This window comes from Semicossyphus pulcher, unplaced genomic scaffold (genome assembly GCF_022749685.1).
Source record: "Semicossyphus pulcher isolate SPU_LCO1_2020_fin unplaced genomic scaffold, fSemPul1.0.p SCAF_4, whole genome shotgun sequence".
In the NCBI taxonomy this organism is placed as follows: domain Eukaryota; kingdom Metazoa; phylum Chordata; class Actinopteri; order Labriformes; family Labridae; genus Semicossyphus; species Semicossyphus pulcher.
In genome coordinates, this window is record NW_027211715.1 from 2,204,517 (window position 1) to 2,219,360 (window position 14,844).

The 14,844-nt window shown below is 45.6% G+C and overlaps 1 protein-coding gene across 2 annotated transcripts in view; it reads left to right on the forward strand.

Moving 5' to 3' along the window:
* The first annotated feature begins 8,453 nt into the window (after positions 1-8,453).
* The window catches only part of lnx1 (ligand of numb-protein X 1), a 49,228-nt gene continuing 42,837 nt past the window's right edge, over positions 8,454-14,844 (forward strand). For both annotated transcript variants that reach the window (XM_069680392.1, XM_069680393.1), the window contains exon 1: positions 8,454-8,646. The gene's annotated coding sequence lies outside the window, so the exon portion shown is untranslated. The remainder of the gene's footprint in view (positions 8,647-14,844) is intronic.

Here is a 14,844-nt window from a genome sequence, read left to right on the forward strand (position 1 = left end):
TGAATGTTAGCTGTTAAATATAAAATGATAAAATTCAATGTTGTCAAGTTTCTGTCTAACTATCAGGTTTATTCGCTGCGCAAACTGGGAATCATGATTGGACGACTCAAAAAGCTCCCCGGTATGTGATTGTCATGATTGGATGACTGGCTGTCAGTCAAACTCCTCGCTATGGCAACACGCAACATCAAAGCCCCCAAAGAGAAGCCTCATCACTCGTACTCGTTACTACTAACTACGCTCTCAGAGCAGACCATCATCACGGCTTCGTCTGTGCCAAGATAACACAGGTTATATAAACTGGCCAATAATATCATTATTAGATGAGCTGCTAACACCTTGTCTTTTCTCTTTATAAAGACCGGATACTACAGGTCAGAGTGCTGTGTCATGGGTGGAAAAATAGTGACTTGACTCGGGACTCGACTTGCCTTAACTAAGGACTCGACTTGACTTGACTGGACATAACCTGTGACCTGACTTGACTTGACTTGCCCAAGAAAAAACTACTCGAGACTTGCTTGAGACTTGAGCAAAGATGACTTGGTCACAACACTGTTAATTAGCACGAAACACAAGTTTCAGCCTAAACTGATGCTGATGTATCAGTATGAGATTAATAACATCCTGTGTGTTGCTCTAGAGTTGTAGCCTCAGGACCAACCACCTCCTTAATGACGAATCACGACCCAAATTTTGTAACCAATTAAATGCATTTAATTAAAATCTGTTCGGTTTACATAAGAAGAACATATTCCCTCTACAAATCATTCAATAACGGCCTTTTTTTAACAGAAATAAACTAAAAACGTGCAGCAGAAATGCAGCCACTGTCGCGTTCATCACGTTTCAAGAATGTAACTGTAGCTGGGATTACCCAATCAGTGGATACATGCAGTGTGAATACACTACACTACTACTGCACGCACGTCATAGGAAACACGTTCTTCAAAATAAAAGCACAGCACAGTGTCAACAACAATGTCTGTATAAAATGTCATTGCAGTTTGTGCAATAGTTTTTTAGTCACTGCAGGGTTTTTGCAAAGTGTCGCTACAGTCGCTGCAAAGCTAACGTAGAAAGAGGACGAGCCAGCCTCCCAGAGAAGCTAAAGACGCTCGCGCCTCTCCTGCTGCTACATCAGCTTGTGTGCATCACAGTGCTCTAACCACCGAATCATTGTCTCTTAGTATCTCCTTTTACTGTATGATCACGTTTTCCTGGCCTTCAGCAGCATTGGTATGTTTTATATAGAGCCATGCTCGGTAAACTCCTGTGTATCTGTGAGTTCTCCCATCGCTGTTGCTCTACCAGGTACCATGAATTTATTCAGCACGTGTAAGAGAGCTTTCTCCTCTTTTACAGCCTGATCATGAAATAACCTTCAGAACAAAGCTGGACGATTTATCCTCCGTGGTTCCCAGCTGTCAAACAGTGTAACTGAACAGTGTAACTGAACAGTGCGATTGTTGATCTCATGTTGTGTTTGTGTCTCTTGGTCCTTTTCTGTTTTTTCTGTTTATACTTCCCGTCCGCGTCGGACACGCTGTGTTTTCTACATTTTGTACCTTTGTCATGCTGTGCTGTCTTCTGATCTTCCTGGAGGAAGAGATTTTAATCTCAGCAGACTTCCTGGATAAATCAGATTTAATAGATAAGATAAATCACAACAGCGGCAAATCTTTGCAAAGTACAAAGTAAGCTGGATGTCCGTGGGCAGGTAGCCACTTTGTTTGTGTCCCATTTAGGAAGCAGGACTGTGTACAAACAGCAGTCACAGCTGGTGAACGGTGAGGAGACGTTCACTGGCTGTGACAAACAGTGAAGTGGATTAGAATTGTTCCGCCTGCCTTTGTAAGTGAGTTTGTTTCTTGAGATTGTTTATGACGTCTCGGCTTCCTGTGCGTTGATCATTGTTCATGCTGCAGTCTGGTTTCTGTCTGCAGCGTTATTGGTGTTTGATGGTGTAAATTCAGGTTGACAAAGAACACCAAATCTACGGTGGCCGACGAGGACAATCACTCTGCAACGACCCAAACGCTTTCAAAGAAACTCTGCAGATACAAAAACTGCAAATACCGAAAGTATCTCGTCACATGTTCCTGCGGCGTGAGGGATGTGAACTGTATGTACTCCCCCGATCTGCATAGAGGAACGTCATCACCGCAACGATTTCAATAAGTATAATAAGTATAAGTTCAACATGTTCAATGTTTACGATCTGACATCCTGTTGTGTGGGGGGAACACAACGCATCTTCACATCGTCTCCACCACTTCATCCACAGTTTGTTCTTTTTTCTTCCTGAATTTTCAGTAAAAAGTCCAAAAACTATCATCACCAATTCTTCCTGCCCATCGTCCGCCATGTTTGTTCACTCTAAAGTCTCGTTTGACCGCGAGAGATTTGGTGAGATTTCCAGCTGTGAGAGTCGGACTCTGGTTGTTGAATCTGTTACTGTGTGGTGTGCTGGGTCATATTGTTGCTCTCCACATTACAGGAACAAAACTGTTTAATCTGTCATTATATGTCGTCGTGTGTTTCTCTCTCACATTTTACACATCTGTGAAGAGTTTAACTGCAGAGCTGAGTTAGTACCTACAACACAGCACGCAGCAGGCTTGGGAAACTAGAGGAGTATAAATATATTATAATTGTAGTAGCAACATTTCTGATATTTCAACAGGATTATTGAACGCAGCAATGTCTGGAGGCATTTCCTGAGCAGCTTGTGAGGGCTGGTTGAGGATAGATTTCTGCTTCAGAGGCTGAGAATGAATTTCTGTTGTGTTGGACGCTCACATGCATCTCCACAGACTCACACCTGCACCCACACACAGTCTGTTTTCAACGATCCCATCACAAGGACAAGATGGAGGCCATCTCCGCTGCCACGCTGGAGTCGTCTCTGTCGCCTCTATTTGCTGACCTTCCTTCTGCCGCTTCCCTCTTCTATATTCATGCTACGAGGAGCATTTGCATTGCTGACATCAAATATGGATGCTGTGTTGAAGCAAGAGAGACGGCCGACCTTTCGCTGCCACAAGAGAATGATGGAAAGCGATGAAGGGTGTTTCAGAAAGTCAGTTAAAAGGGAAAAATCTCCCGTCTTTGTATCAGCAGGTTCTTTTACATCCTCATCTGCCATCTGAATTCAAATCACAGCTCGGGACTTAGAGGAAAGTGTGTCAGAGGAATGTGAAGCACAGCTAAGCCGGGAGGAGATCGAGCGAGCAGGGGAAGTGTGTTAGGAGAACGCGTGTGTGTGCGTGTGTGTGTGAGTTACAGAAATAAGAGAAGGGAGGGAAAGTGTCCCAGAGAGACGGGGGGAGATTGGTTTCACCTGCACCACAGCGTTCACAGATAAACTCCAGCAGCAGGCAGCGCAGGACTCAGCAGAAAGCAAACAGGATGCAGGTTCACTCAGCACTTCAAAGAGAGCCTGAGAGTTCAACAAACTCCAAATCTTTGAATCTCCGTAGAAACACACAGAGCATTACTTTAAGAGAACGGTTTCATGGGTATCTCTCACGAGTTAGCGCTTCCTGCTGCATCCTGTTTGTCCAAGTCAATATGAGACGAGCGGAGAGGACTGGGAAGAGGAGTGGTCATGTGGAAAGGACATGGGGGGGATATGTCAGCTGTAAAGGTCACCAGGAACTCCTCCACTCATCACTCCTCCGTCCTCCAGCGAGGAGAAGATGTACGACATAAACCTTTAACTCTCTGAATGCAAAACATTTCATGATCCACTTTCTGTTCCTGTAAACACACAAAACGCCACCTTAAAGGCATCGTATGTAACTTTTCCGCTTTATCCTGACAGTGGCGTTACTTTAACTTCCAGGGACACGACCTTGAAGCGATGAAACGCCAGAGAGGAAGGCAGATATACGCTGTAGTTCTGGTAGTATCAGTAGTAGTTGTAGTCGTAGTTCTGTCGTGGTCGCTGCCCCCGCAAAGTGTAAATGTGCAGGTGAGCAAAGAAAAGCTCGTGCTACATTAGAGGGTCAGATGAGGGTCAGTGTTACTGTGGCTCTCTGCAGGTGTTAACAGTGATGAAAGTCTGGAACAATCTGAGCCAGAGCAAATGAAACCTGATTTCTAACCCAGCTTGGCCTTTAAAACACGACTCCGGTTCATTTGCATCAAATCAGAACACATGTTGGACTGTTCTTGTTTATTTATTATTCTGTTGTTCATGACCTGCTCAGTGATTCTCCTGGAGTGCGAATGTGAGTCATTTTTTACCCCCCCACCCACAACCACAGAGTCACCAGCTCTGAATAAGATCTGTGTGTGAGAATGGAGGAAGTGGGAAATATTTTGACTGATAAATGAAACATGTGAAACGAGGCTCCAGGACGTTGATCCGTCCGGCCGTGTCTGTTCGAGCCTGCAACCTGTGATTATAAAGCTGTCTGATGAGTTAAACAACTGAGGAGCACACGGAATATTTTATTCCTCACTTCTCCCTTTAAAGTAATAATCTTGAAGATTTCTGCCCACTATTATTATGAGCTGGGTGTCTGGTGCGACTTTCGCAGAAAAAATCCCAAGCGGCGCCCAGTTAGTGACGCGTTTTCACCCAGCAGTGGTTGGTCTGCCAGAGAGGGTAGGCGGAGCTAAGCGGCTGCTTTTCCACACTTACCCATGACTCAGGCTGGAAGCAGCCGTGACAATAATCCACTGATTGTTTGACACACTTACAGATGAACGTGTGATGAATTCGTGTTGTGCTGGTTTTAAATATCAGTGTGCTCAGTGATTATTTATTCACTTTGGTTGTTTTAAAAACATGTCCTAATTTTAGAACCCGCCTCTCCTACCTGTCTGCACTTTCTCCACCTGTAGTAATGCCTCAGCTGCTCCTCCTCTCCACTCACCTGTTTGTCCCTCATTGGCTCCACTGTATATTTATCCTTCCATCTAACCCAGCTGTTTGTCAGCTCACCAGTGTTTTGCTCACTGCTATAGATCCTGCCAGGATGCTTGTGTTTCACCTCGTAAAGATCTTCACCTTTAATTCTCCCTCCTGATGTGTGCCTTTAGGTTCCTACGTGCATTGTGACAGGCTTATGTTTGTATAGCAATAAGTGAGACAGAAGGTGATAAACATTCATGTAAGCACTGAAAAGGAAATTATAATTATCATTTTTACTGTGCTACAAATCTGTGAAATGTAATGTTTGCACTCGGGACACTTTGATCCCAGACAAACTGAACCCCGCTGACAAGTTAAGGTATCACTAAAGCTACTACACTACTTCATCTGAACATGCACCTGTGCAGAAACGTTCCTGTAAATCCACTCAGTAATTGTTGAGATAGATTTCAGTGTGAGGCAGGCGACGGACGGACTGAAGGACTGACACTGTCTCCAAAGATGTAAAACGCTTAAATCAGCCTTCACCTCTTAATGAGGTGTAGACAGAGACAGGTATGGATGACTTCCCTTTTCCTGTTTGCTTGTTTCTCCTCTCTGTACTTGAATAACAGCTCTGGACTCACTCATACTCTGCAGCAGAGAAACCCATTCACAGTCTGTCTGCATTCGGCCCACACTCAATTACACATGATGACAAAAAGCAGAGAAGTAATGTAGAGAAGCAGAGTGGGCGACACTGTGAGTGCTGTGAGAATATTCTCCACATATTGGATAACTAATGATTCAGCTCGGCCTGCGTCACAGCGTGACTCATCAACAACTGTCATTTAGAGTCTGCAGGGTGTTAGCGTGGAGCACCTGTGGCTCTCAGCTTCAGCACGGAGAGGAAAACCACATCTGAACACCGGGGTAACGACTGTTTGTGGACAGTGGGAGTCTCACGCCCGGCTTACAACAGCAGCTATTGTCTTATAGAAACAAACCACAGCACACAGAGACAAGGCCCTTTGTAAGCAGCAGGTATCACACTGTTTGTTTTGTACACAGGTTTTAAATACTCGCAGTACATGGTAGCATTAGCTGAGTCTGAGACGTGCTGTCATTGACTCAGATTATGGGCTTCCTGTTTTAAAGAGCCGAGCGCAGTGCTTCTGTTTACGCACACAGTCTGCAGCAGCCCTGTTAGAAACAGCCCTGTCACAGCCTCATCTCACCCTGCAACCGCTTAGAAACATGTTTAAATATAAAACAAAAGAAAAAGATTTCAACAAGAGACTCTACACGCAGCCAGAGCAAAACTGGCTGCAAAAAATGAACCTTTGTTCAGGTAAAGCACGGTTTCCATTTCTCCAACATCTCTTTGTAGCGGTGGGTTTAATCTGGTCTACAAAAGGCGACATTTCAACACATTTTACATACCTGCCAAGGAAATGAAAAAGACGAGATTTTCCGGCTATCGGAAAATCGGCCTGTAACCAGCAACCCTGTCGACATGTAACCCCAAACCACGGATTCATAAATGAAAGAAGCAGACATGTCTGACCTTCAAGCTTCACATTAAAACCAATCAAAGAAAACTAAAGTCTGACCATGTCTTACAAAAAACGACGAATCATAAAAAGTTAGCATGCTTGCTAACATCACATTTCTACGCTACAGTCTGTTCTACACACCGTACAAAATGCATGTGTCACGTCTGCACCTTAGTTAACTTCCATTCTTTGCTCCCTCATGTATCATGTCTCGTGTTTCCTGTTTTATTTTGAAGGTCACTCCCCCATGTCTCTGTTTCAGGTGTTTCCTATCCCTTCCCCCGTCGTGTGCTCACCTGCTCCTGATTGTCTCTTCCCCAGCTGCGTCTCATCACTCCTCATTACTTCTTGTATTTAAACCTCACGTCTCCTCACGTCTCGGCGCCAGTTTGTTGTACCTTGTCGTCACGTTCCCGCATTCTCACAGCGTTCTGATCACCTTGACCTCGTTTGTTCTCTCACCTGCCTCCTGCCTCGCGATTTTGACGCTGTTGCCTTGTAGGACTGATTACCTGTGTACCTAACTTTGCCTGTTAAACCTTGTTTAAATCTGCTCCTGAGTCTCAATGCTGCTAGTGGCAATAAAGGGGAGCTTCTCACACCAAGTGGGGTTATATTTGATGGCATGTTTTTTCTTCTTTGGGCTCGTTTCAGCCGTTTTCAGCAGCAAGCTAAGAGATACAGAGGTAGCGAGCCGCCGCAGTCAGCACCGACGTATACGCACGCCAGGTAGAGTGGTTTGCGCATGCTTGCTGCTGCCGCCAGTTGGGTTGCCAGGTCTTTTGACACATATCCCACATAGAGGTTGAGGAACACCTGTTCGATTGGTATGAATGTGAAAGAGGGACATAAACAGGATAAATTACAAATCAGGAGTAAAGCATGAGAGTGTGTGCTGTTAACAAGAAGGTTCAGAGAAATCGTGAAGAGAGCAGTTTGAAACATTCACCACAGAAGAAGAAAAAAGAGGACTGAGCATGTGCAGACACTTCGGCTGTGCAGCTCTGACTGTGAAGGCAGAACGACCGCTGGATGCTGACGTAGTTCATGAATACCTGAAGGACGAGCATTTGTAAGAAGATGTCGGCGGGGCGACTGTCATGAGCGCTTGACCCGAGTCGACGGAGTCCATAGAATCCAACTTCATCCATGTTTCCAAAAGAAATTCATGTCAGTGACTGTGATGCACTGCTCGCTTGTACAATAATTTTAGCCGCTATGTGACTCTCAAATCACCGTTAATATGTGTGTGAACGTGTGATGAGTCTGGAGACAGAAGCAGGTGAAATCTGGTGTAAACATAAACTTTTAATCGTCTTCAAATCATCGGTGAAAACACTTGTGACCCAGTTCTGAGTCGTTTCAATGGAAAAATGCTCACTGTGTGAGTCATGCTGTTTGGGGCAGAAAACAGAGTTAGGAGAGTTACACTGTATGAAAATATGTAATTTAATATAATAGCATGTTAATTCTTACAACAACCTTCTTCTAAGCTTAAAACGCTGCACTGTTTACACATGTAATTGTTGTTTTTTCCATAAGTTCCCCGATCTTTCCAAAGGAAATGTCCTTCTCTTCCCTTTCCTTCTTTAAATCTGTCCCTCCCACATCATCTGAAGAGACCTGGTTTACAGGAAATCAATCATCACAGGAAATTATGTAATCGTGTGTTATAAACTTTTACAGTTTTATAGACGAGGTCGTGTCAGAACTTGTAGCTCGAGCTGCTGCTGCCCTTCTGTAGCACATTTCAATATTTCATTACAAACTAATGATTGTGTGTTTCTGTCTGTTTGTACTGGCACACACTTAAAACATCTTTAGTGCTTTTTATAACCCTCCGATCTTTTGTTCCTCTGTCCACTCTTCATAGGAAATTCCCGAGCTCCCAGAGCAGGTTTGGGCAGTTCTTGTTTACCTTTCCTCTGGCCCCGCCCCCCTGCCCACTTCCTGATCACCTTGGCCTGTTAGAGGTGAGCAGGTCCTGCGCTCACACAGAGGAAGTCTTTCCTGCTTTGGGTTGCAGAATTCCCTCAGGACGGCAGGTGGGATAAAGTTTCCGGACTTAAAGACAGGCAGCCAATCGGCAGAGTGTGTGAGCGGGACAAAGTCCTCTTTCCTGAGTCATTCAACTCTGCTGTGCCTCCACCTCCTCTGTGGAGGGTTTAATGTTACACCTGCCCAGGTGAGCTGCACTGCTGAAAGTGAGCGTCGTCATGAAGTCCTGTGAGTACACTCTCCCCACTACGATTAGATTTGTTTTATTACACGTTTGTCTTAAATGGTCTCTGTGTGATCTTAAACTGTCGTCTCAGCCTGGAGCTGCTCTCTGTTATTTGCATGGTCTTGATTTGCATTGTGTCCCTGAGCTCTCCGTGCGCTCACCTTCCCTTCACATGCATGTTAGAGATACATGGCGCCTGTAATCGTGCTGTATGTGTGGCTTCATTATTAGCTCAGTGCGTGCGAGTGTCTCAGCTGGTGCTCGGTACAGTCTGTGCCCGTCCACTCAGCCGTCCTGATATGAGAGACACTTCACAGAGCTTCACATCTGCCTGCAGCTGTTCTCCCAGACCGAGGTGTCAGGTCTGGCTCAGACGCACTGTGGAGATTGCAATGAGCTCAGAGAGGGACCAGCACACACAGGCACACACACACATACACACAGCCTTATGTGGAGGTTATGGAAAGGGCAGGAATTACATTACGTTGCTTCACAGCCCATATGTTCGTTTTAAATGGAATGAGATGCTCTGCTTCGAAAACACTCCTGTTTATGTTTGTTATGTAATCTAATGTTGTCTGTTGGACATTGAATTCTACATTTAAACACAATTAAAATGTAAAACAGTCAAATATTTGAGTTGTTTTAAAGCTACGTGAACGTTTAAGATGTTTCAGCAACATGCAGACGTGCGAGTAAACAACCGGTGATGACGGGTCCTGATGGAGTGAGTAACGTGTGACACAGTATCTGCTGTCCTGATTATCCTCATGTGGACGTTTAGGAGTTTTATTCTGGAGAAATTCATCCTGATGGTTCTGGTTTTTCCGCTGTTTGTTTTCGCTGTGAGCTTGTTGTGTAACTGATGTCTGCAGAAAGTGAAAAAAAAGCCTAACTGGAATCTTCAGTGTTTCAGGGACAAGTCTGAACACAGCAGAGTATGTGCGTGACTGTCAGATCTCACACACACACACACACACACACACTCACTCGTTGTGCCTGTAACTGCAGGCGGCCTCATGTTGCTCTGCGCTCCGTGTTCATGTTTACAGAGCGAGCAGAGCTGATCTGGTATCAGCACGTCACTGTGTGTGTGACGATCAGAGGATGAACCGGTACATGTCCTGCTCTCCGGCTCTGTGCTGGAGTCAGACAGCGGTGACCCTCTGACCGAGTTTCTCTTTCACATGAATCACAGGGTGCATTCACATCTTCTTTGGTATCCTGGTTTCATCTGATTTGGATGATAGTTATTTGGAACATGACAAACCTGTTTATTACAGTATTCATCATGTAAGTCACGATGCTCTGCACTGATAAAGAAACAGAAACCTGGATCAGGTGTTCACATTCTGGTTTCTGTCAGGACACTTCAGGCTGAGGACGTATCGCAAAAAATATGATCAATGTTTCTGTACTGATATTGATCATGATATATAATATCATTTAATGCTGCCAGTTTGACGGGGCATCCTGGTAATGACAGAGGCCTAAGAAACCTAACAGACTTTACAACAGCTCATTAAAATGGACAAAAGTTCTTGATGCTGAAGTCTTTAGTTTTTTAGTAAAGAACATTTAAACAAGTAAAAACAGCAACGTCAGGAGTTTAATGTGAAAACAAGTCTCTCTTCTTGCAGCTCGACAGACACAGCCCGTCCAGGAGGCTGCGGGCCGAGCGGCTGCTAACATTAGCCCAGCGTGTTTGTAGCTCAGCTTGTTTACATGGTGCCTCCTCAGTGTTTTAATCAGGATTTAATCTGAGGCAGTGTAACATGCAGAGGCTCAGTCGTCGATACAGGAGTGCATGTAGATATAGTCACAGAGCCGTTTAAGGTCTTACGACCACACCTGTGACAACTGCAATGAGCAGGTGTGCCAGTTTATATACAGTAACACATACATTCCAGTGCAGTGCAGACATCAGTGTAAAATCTGCAATGATTAACGAAGCATTCTGCAGAAGAAGACTGAGTTATATTTTATCTCAGTAAACATGCGAGCGCTCTGCTCTGTACGATTTGCTCTGAGGGCGTGTTTGTTTGATTCATACAGAAATCATTTGATTCTCCGGCTGAACATGAGGAGTGGATGTGTGCACAGCGACATGCTCGCTCAGCGTGGACGGTGAGAGTGCTGACGCGGACACACTTAGCTCGTCACTGGGTTGTTTTTCACCCTCAATCGTTAGGAAAAGGAGCTGACGCGGCGCGGCCTTGTGTCATTATTAACCAGTCAAGTCGTCGCAGATCACAGCGGCGTGACCCCAGAGAGGGTCAGAAAGCTCCGTGTGCATGAAATGTGTGATGGAGAAGAACAGGTCGTCTTAAACAAACAACTCTCCCGGCTCCAAGTGTTTGGAGAGCGACGGCCTATTGAGCCGGAGCTCGACCTGGCTTTGGTTCAGAGACAAAAGAAGCTCTTTGAGCTCGCTGTCGAGTTCACAAACCAAACACTGCTTTTTCTGTCGCTTTGTGTTCACAAGATCAAATCCTCACATCTCTCCTGCTGGCGGGGAAACTGGATTTAAGGGGTATTTGTTAATAAGACATCAGAGTTATGTGGAAGTTCAGCCTCTCTGGGGCAAAGAGCAGGACGGTTGTGACGGTTGTTGTCGTGTCACTTCAGGGATCAGGAGTGAGCCGCAGAGAGCTGATGCTCCTCAGGCGCGGGCGTGTCCTCTGAATGTGCCCTCTGTGAGTGGGTGTGTGAAGGCATGCATGTGTGTGTGCGTCCTCGTGCATGTCTCTGCATGTGTTTGTGTGCAGAAAAGTGTTATTATTGTCTGGTCTTCATTCCCAACAGAAAGTATTTTTTACTAATGGTTTCAGTCGGCTGTGAATTTGTTTTCCATTTAGTTTCCGAGCGTGTAGACGTTCAGTCTGATCCCTTTCCTTTATTATGTTCAGTGTGGACTTATCTCCTCTCCTTAACAGCAAAGTGAAAGTAGAACAAAGTTAAAGGAGATTCTTCTGCTCGTATCAGGAGTCGGAGACAAAATCAAACCTTCATTTTTCATTTCGTTTAACTTTGAAACAGTTTTTTTCCTGTCTGCTCCTGCTGGCAGATATTTGCTCTCCCTCTCTCTCTCTCTCTCCCTCTCCCTCTCCCTCTCCCTCTCTCTCTCTCTCTCTCCGTCTCTCGCTCTTCCTGTGTAGTGATGAAAGTGCTCCGCTCCATAGATCAGGCCAGGCCTCCGTCGCAGCAGGTGCCACAGTGTGTGATGAATCAGCCGTGTTACCGCAGGCTTTCAGTGAGAAAGTTCATCTCTGTTAGGACGGCTCCGCCTCCTTTATTAGCCTCCCCTCCCAGAGAAAACAAAGACTCACCCCGCCTGCACAATCACACACTCTTTTAGCTACATTATGTGAGGAGCTGCTCGGACAGAATCCACACTTTGCATGCAGTTTGCATTCAACTGGGGCAGACTACTTTGTCATTAACTGCCCCTCTCCCTCACACATCTGTCTGGAAGATTGATTCTCTGCAGATTGAAGTTTAAAAGTTAAAAAAGAACGTGTCTGTGCTCCCTCAACGACTCAGTCACTGTGACGTATTTTGTGCTGCAGAGGATTGTGGGTCCTTGCATGTTGACTCAGAGGTTTAGTGGGTTCCTCTGCAAATGGAAGGTCGGTGGTGCGATCCCCAGCTCCTCCAGTCTACATAGAGAAGTGTACTGAACCCAGACTTGCTCACAGGACAGTGTGTCTTGATGACCTCCGGAGTCGATTGTGCCCATTCAAGTCAATGCTCGTGATTCCACAGCACACGCCGTGGTCTGTCTCCGGCGCGTCCCAGAAGCGTCTCTCTGCGCCCGGGTCTATTGTTGACAGAGGCCGCTTCAAGCACGCATCAAGCTGAACAGAGCAGATTGTTGTAAACAGGAAGTCACACAGGAAAACAGCATACAGCATCCGGTCATTTCAAAATAAAACACCATGTACAGACCGGTACAGACTCCCGTTGTATTCCCTTTTCACAACAACACACTGAAATCTTGAAAAAAGATAAGATAAGTAGTGTCCTCAGCCATGGTAGAAGCACAAAAATCACAGCATGATCTCCAGATGAGCCGGTGATCGACCTCGGAGGTCAAACTGAACTGTTGTTTGTGTGTTGCTCTGTTATGTTATCGCGTGATTTCGCAATTCTTGTGCGATAATGTAGTTCTCCCGCGATCTTGTGATCTCGCGAATCCAGCTGCTTGGGAGCTGCAGATCAGACATGCTTCCTGTGTGCGAGGGCTCGCGCCGCCTGATGGACCAGAACCGCGGCAAAGACAGAACGCGCCGGACACGGATCCTGTGGGATCCAGGCGTGAGTGAGTGAGTGACGGTACTTTCAGAGCAAAAAAAAGTAAAAAGAAAGTAACAACAACGGCCTGGGAAACACTTCAAAATAAAAGCATTGTGCACAAACCGAGGGGAGTCAGAATTCCAGATCGGGCTTTTACTTTGAAAAAGCATCCCGGAAGTGTGGACCTACTTTACTCTGCATGCCTGTGACTCTTATGACATGAAGAGATGTTAATGTTCCTGTCAGAGATCAAAAGGACTCATCACAATTCATGTTCACCGTGGATTTTTACTGAGAACCGCGCACGGTCTAAAATAGGTGAGCCTCCTATTCTCTACATTTTCGGCGTGTCAGTCACTCGTGGCACGCCAGCAGTTTAAGACTCTCATCTGTTTTCCTGCATTTCAAATGAAAATGAACACGTCCTGCAGCCGTCACGCACACGCCACGCTTCCAGTGTTGCCCACAAAAGCATCATTTGTCAGCCACATGGGTTTTCACAGTCACAGGTTTTGACCTCTTGTTAAAAAAAGCTGCTTCAAAATCAGACGCTTTTGGCCACAACAATCTCTGATTATTTGAACCGTCTCCTTGCATGGCACTAAAGTGGTGTATGCATGTGTGTATGAGACATGAAACGTGAGACCATCCTGACTGCTTGGAATCCTCCTTTTGACGTATATGTGAGGGGACATTGTGATCTTTTTATAGCGTGCTGAAGAGGATGGAGGAGCAGGTATTGGAATGCAGCCACTGAGCTTTTATGATGTTACAACTGCGTGCGTCATCTTCATAACTCTGATGTAAAAATAAATGAAGACGGCCTGTCTGTGTGACAGCCCGGTGGTTACTCAGTACTTTGTAATGAGTTATATTTGTCTGCATTAGCATATTAGGATGCACATCAGACTCTATTGTTAGACTCTGTTAGACTGAGGGAATGTGTCCAATTAAAACAGAACCAGCACTTTGTTGTGTTTGTAGACTTCACACACAAGTTTAGTTGTTTTTTTTACAACATGGAGTGTCTCATTAAGCAGCCAAGGAGCCGCAGTGGGTCCAGAAACACAGCGAGCGGAGCGCCAACATGAAGGCTTTTGCCAAGGTGACGTGTGTCTGACTGAGCCCATCTGTTCGTGTCCATGTGCTCGAGGACTGCCTGCTTTGGATATGACGTGTAAACTGGCACACTCACAATGTAAACCTGTGAAGCATTTAGAAAAAACACTGTGCATCATGTGACGGCCTCGGTGGATTAACCGTGCAGTCAGAGAGTTTGTCATGCGGTACGCGAGCGAGCTGCAGACTTATCTGCGTCTATCTGTCCCAACACTTGCTGCTGAGATGAGTCGTATTGATGTTTCTGCATCCAGAGAAGAAATCTCAGCAGCTCCATATCACTGCTGTGCGCCCGCGGAGGAAATCAAACACACGGAGAAAGAGACAGTCTGTACTGTAGGACTGCAGCCATACGAACACACACCGTGTGCTGCTGTTCATGTGGGAAAGAGTCAAACACAATCCAGCTCTGCAACACAACCTGTGAACATCTTCACAGCCTGTTTACATTTATTAAAGTACTGCACCTGAGAACAATCGTGAGGTACTTCAGCTGAGTGTTTCCATTCAGTGCTACTTAACAATTATAATCATCAACATCCCAGAGGTAAATATTGCACACAGCTTTTTAACACTGCAACACAGGTGTAGCTCACGCATCTACGGAGCTGTAGTCCTCGATGCAGCGGCCCCGGGTTCAGCTCCCACCCTCGGCCCTTTGCCGTGTCATCCCCCATTCTCTCTTCCCCTGTTTCCAACACCCTCCACTGTCCTCTCTTTCATTAAAGGAATAAAAATACCCCCAAATAGTAGGGCTAGAAGAGCACTCTCTAAAGGCCAGTAGT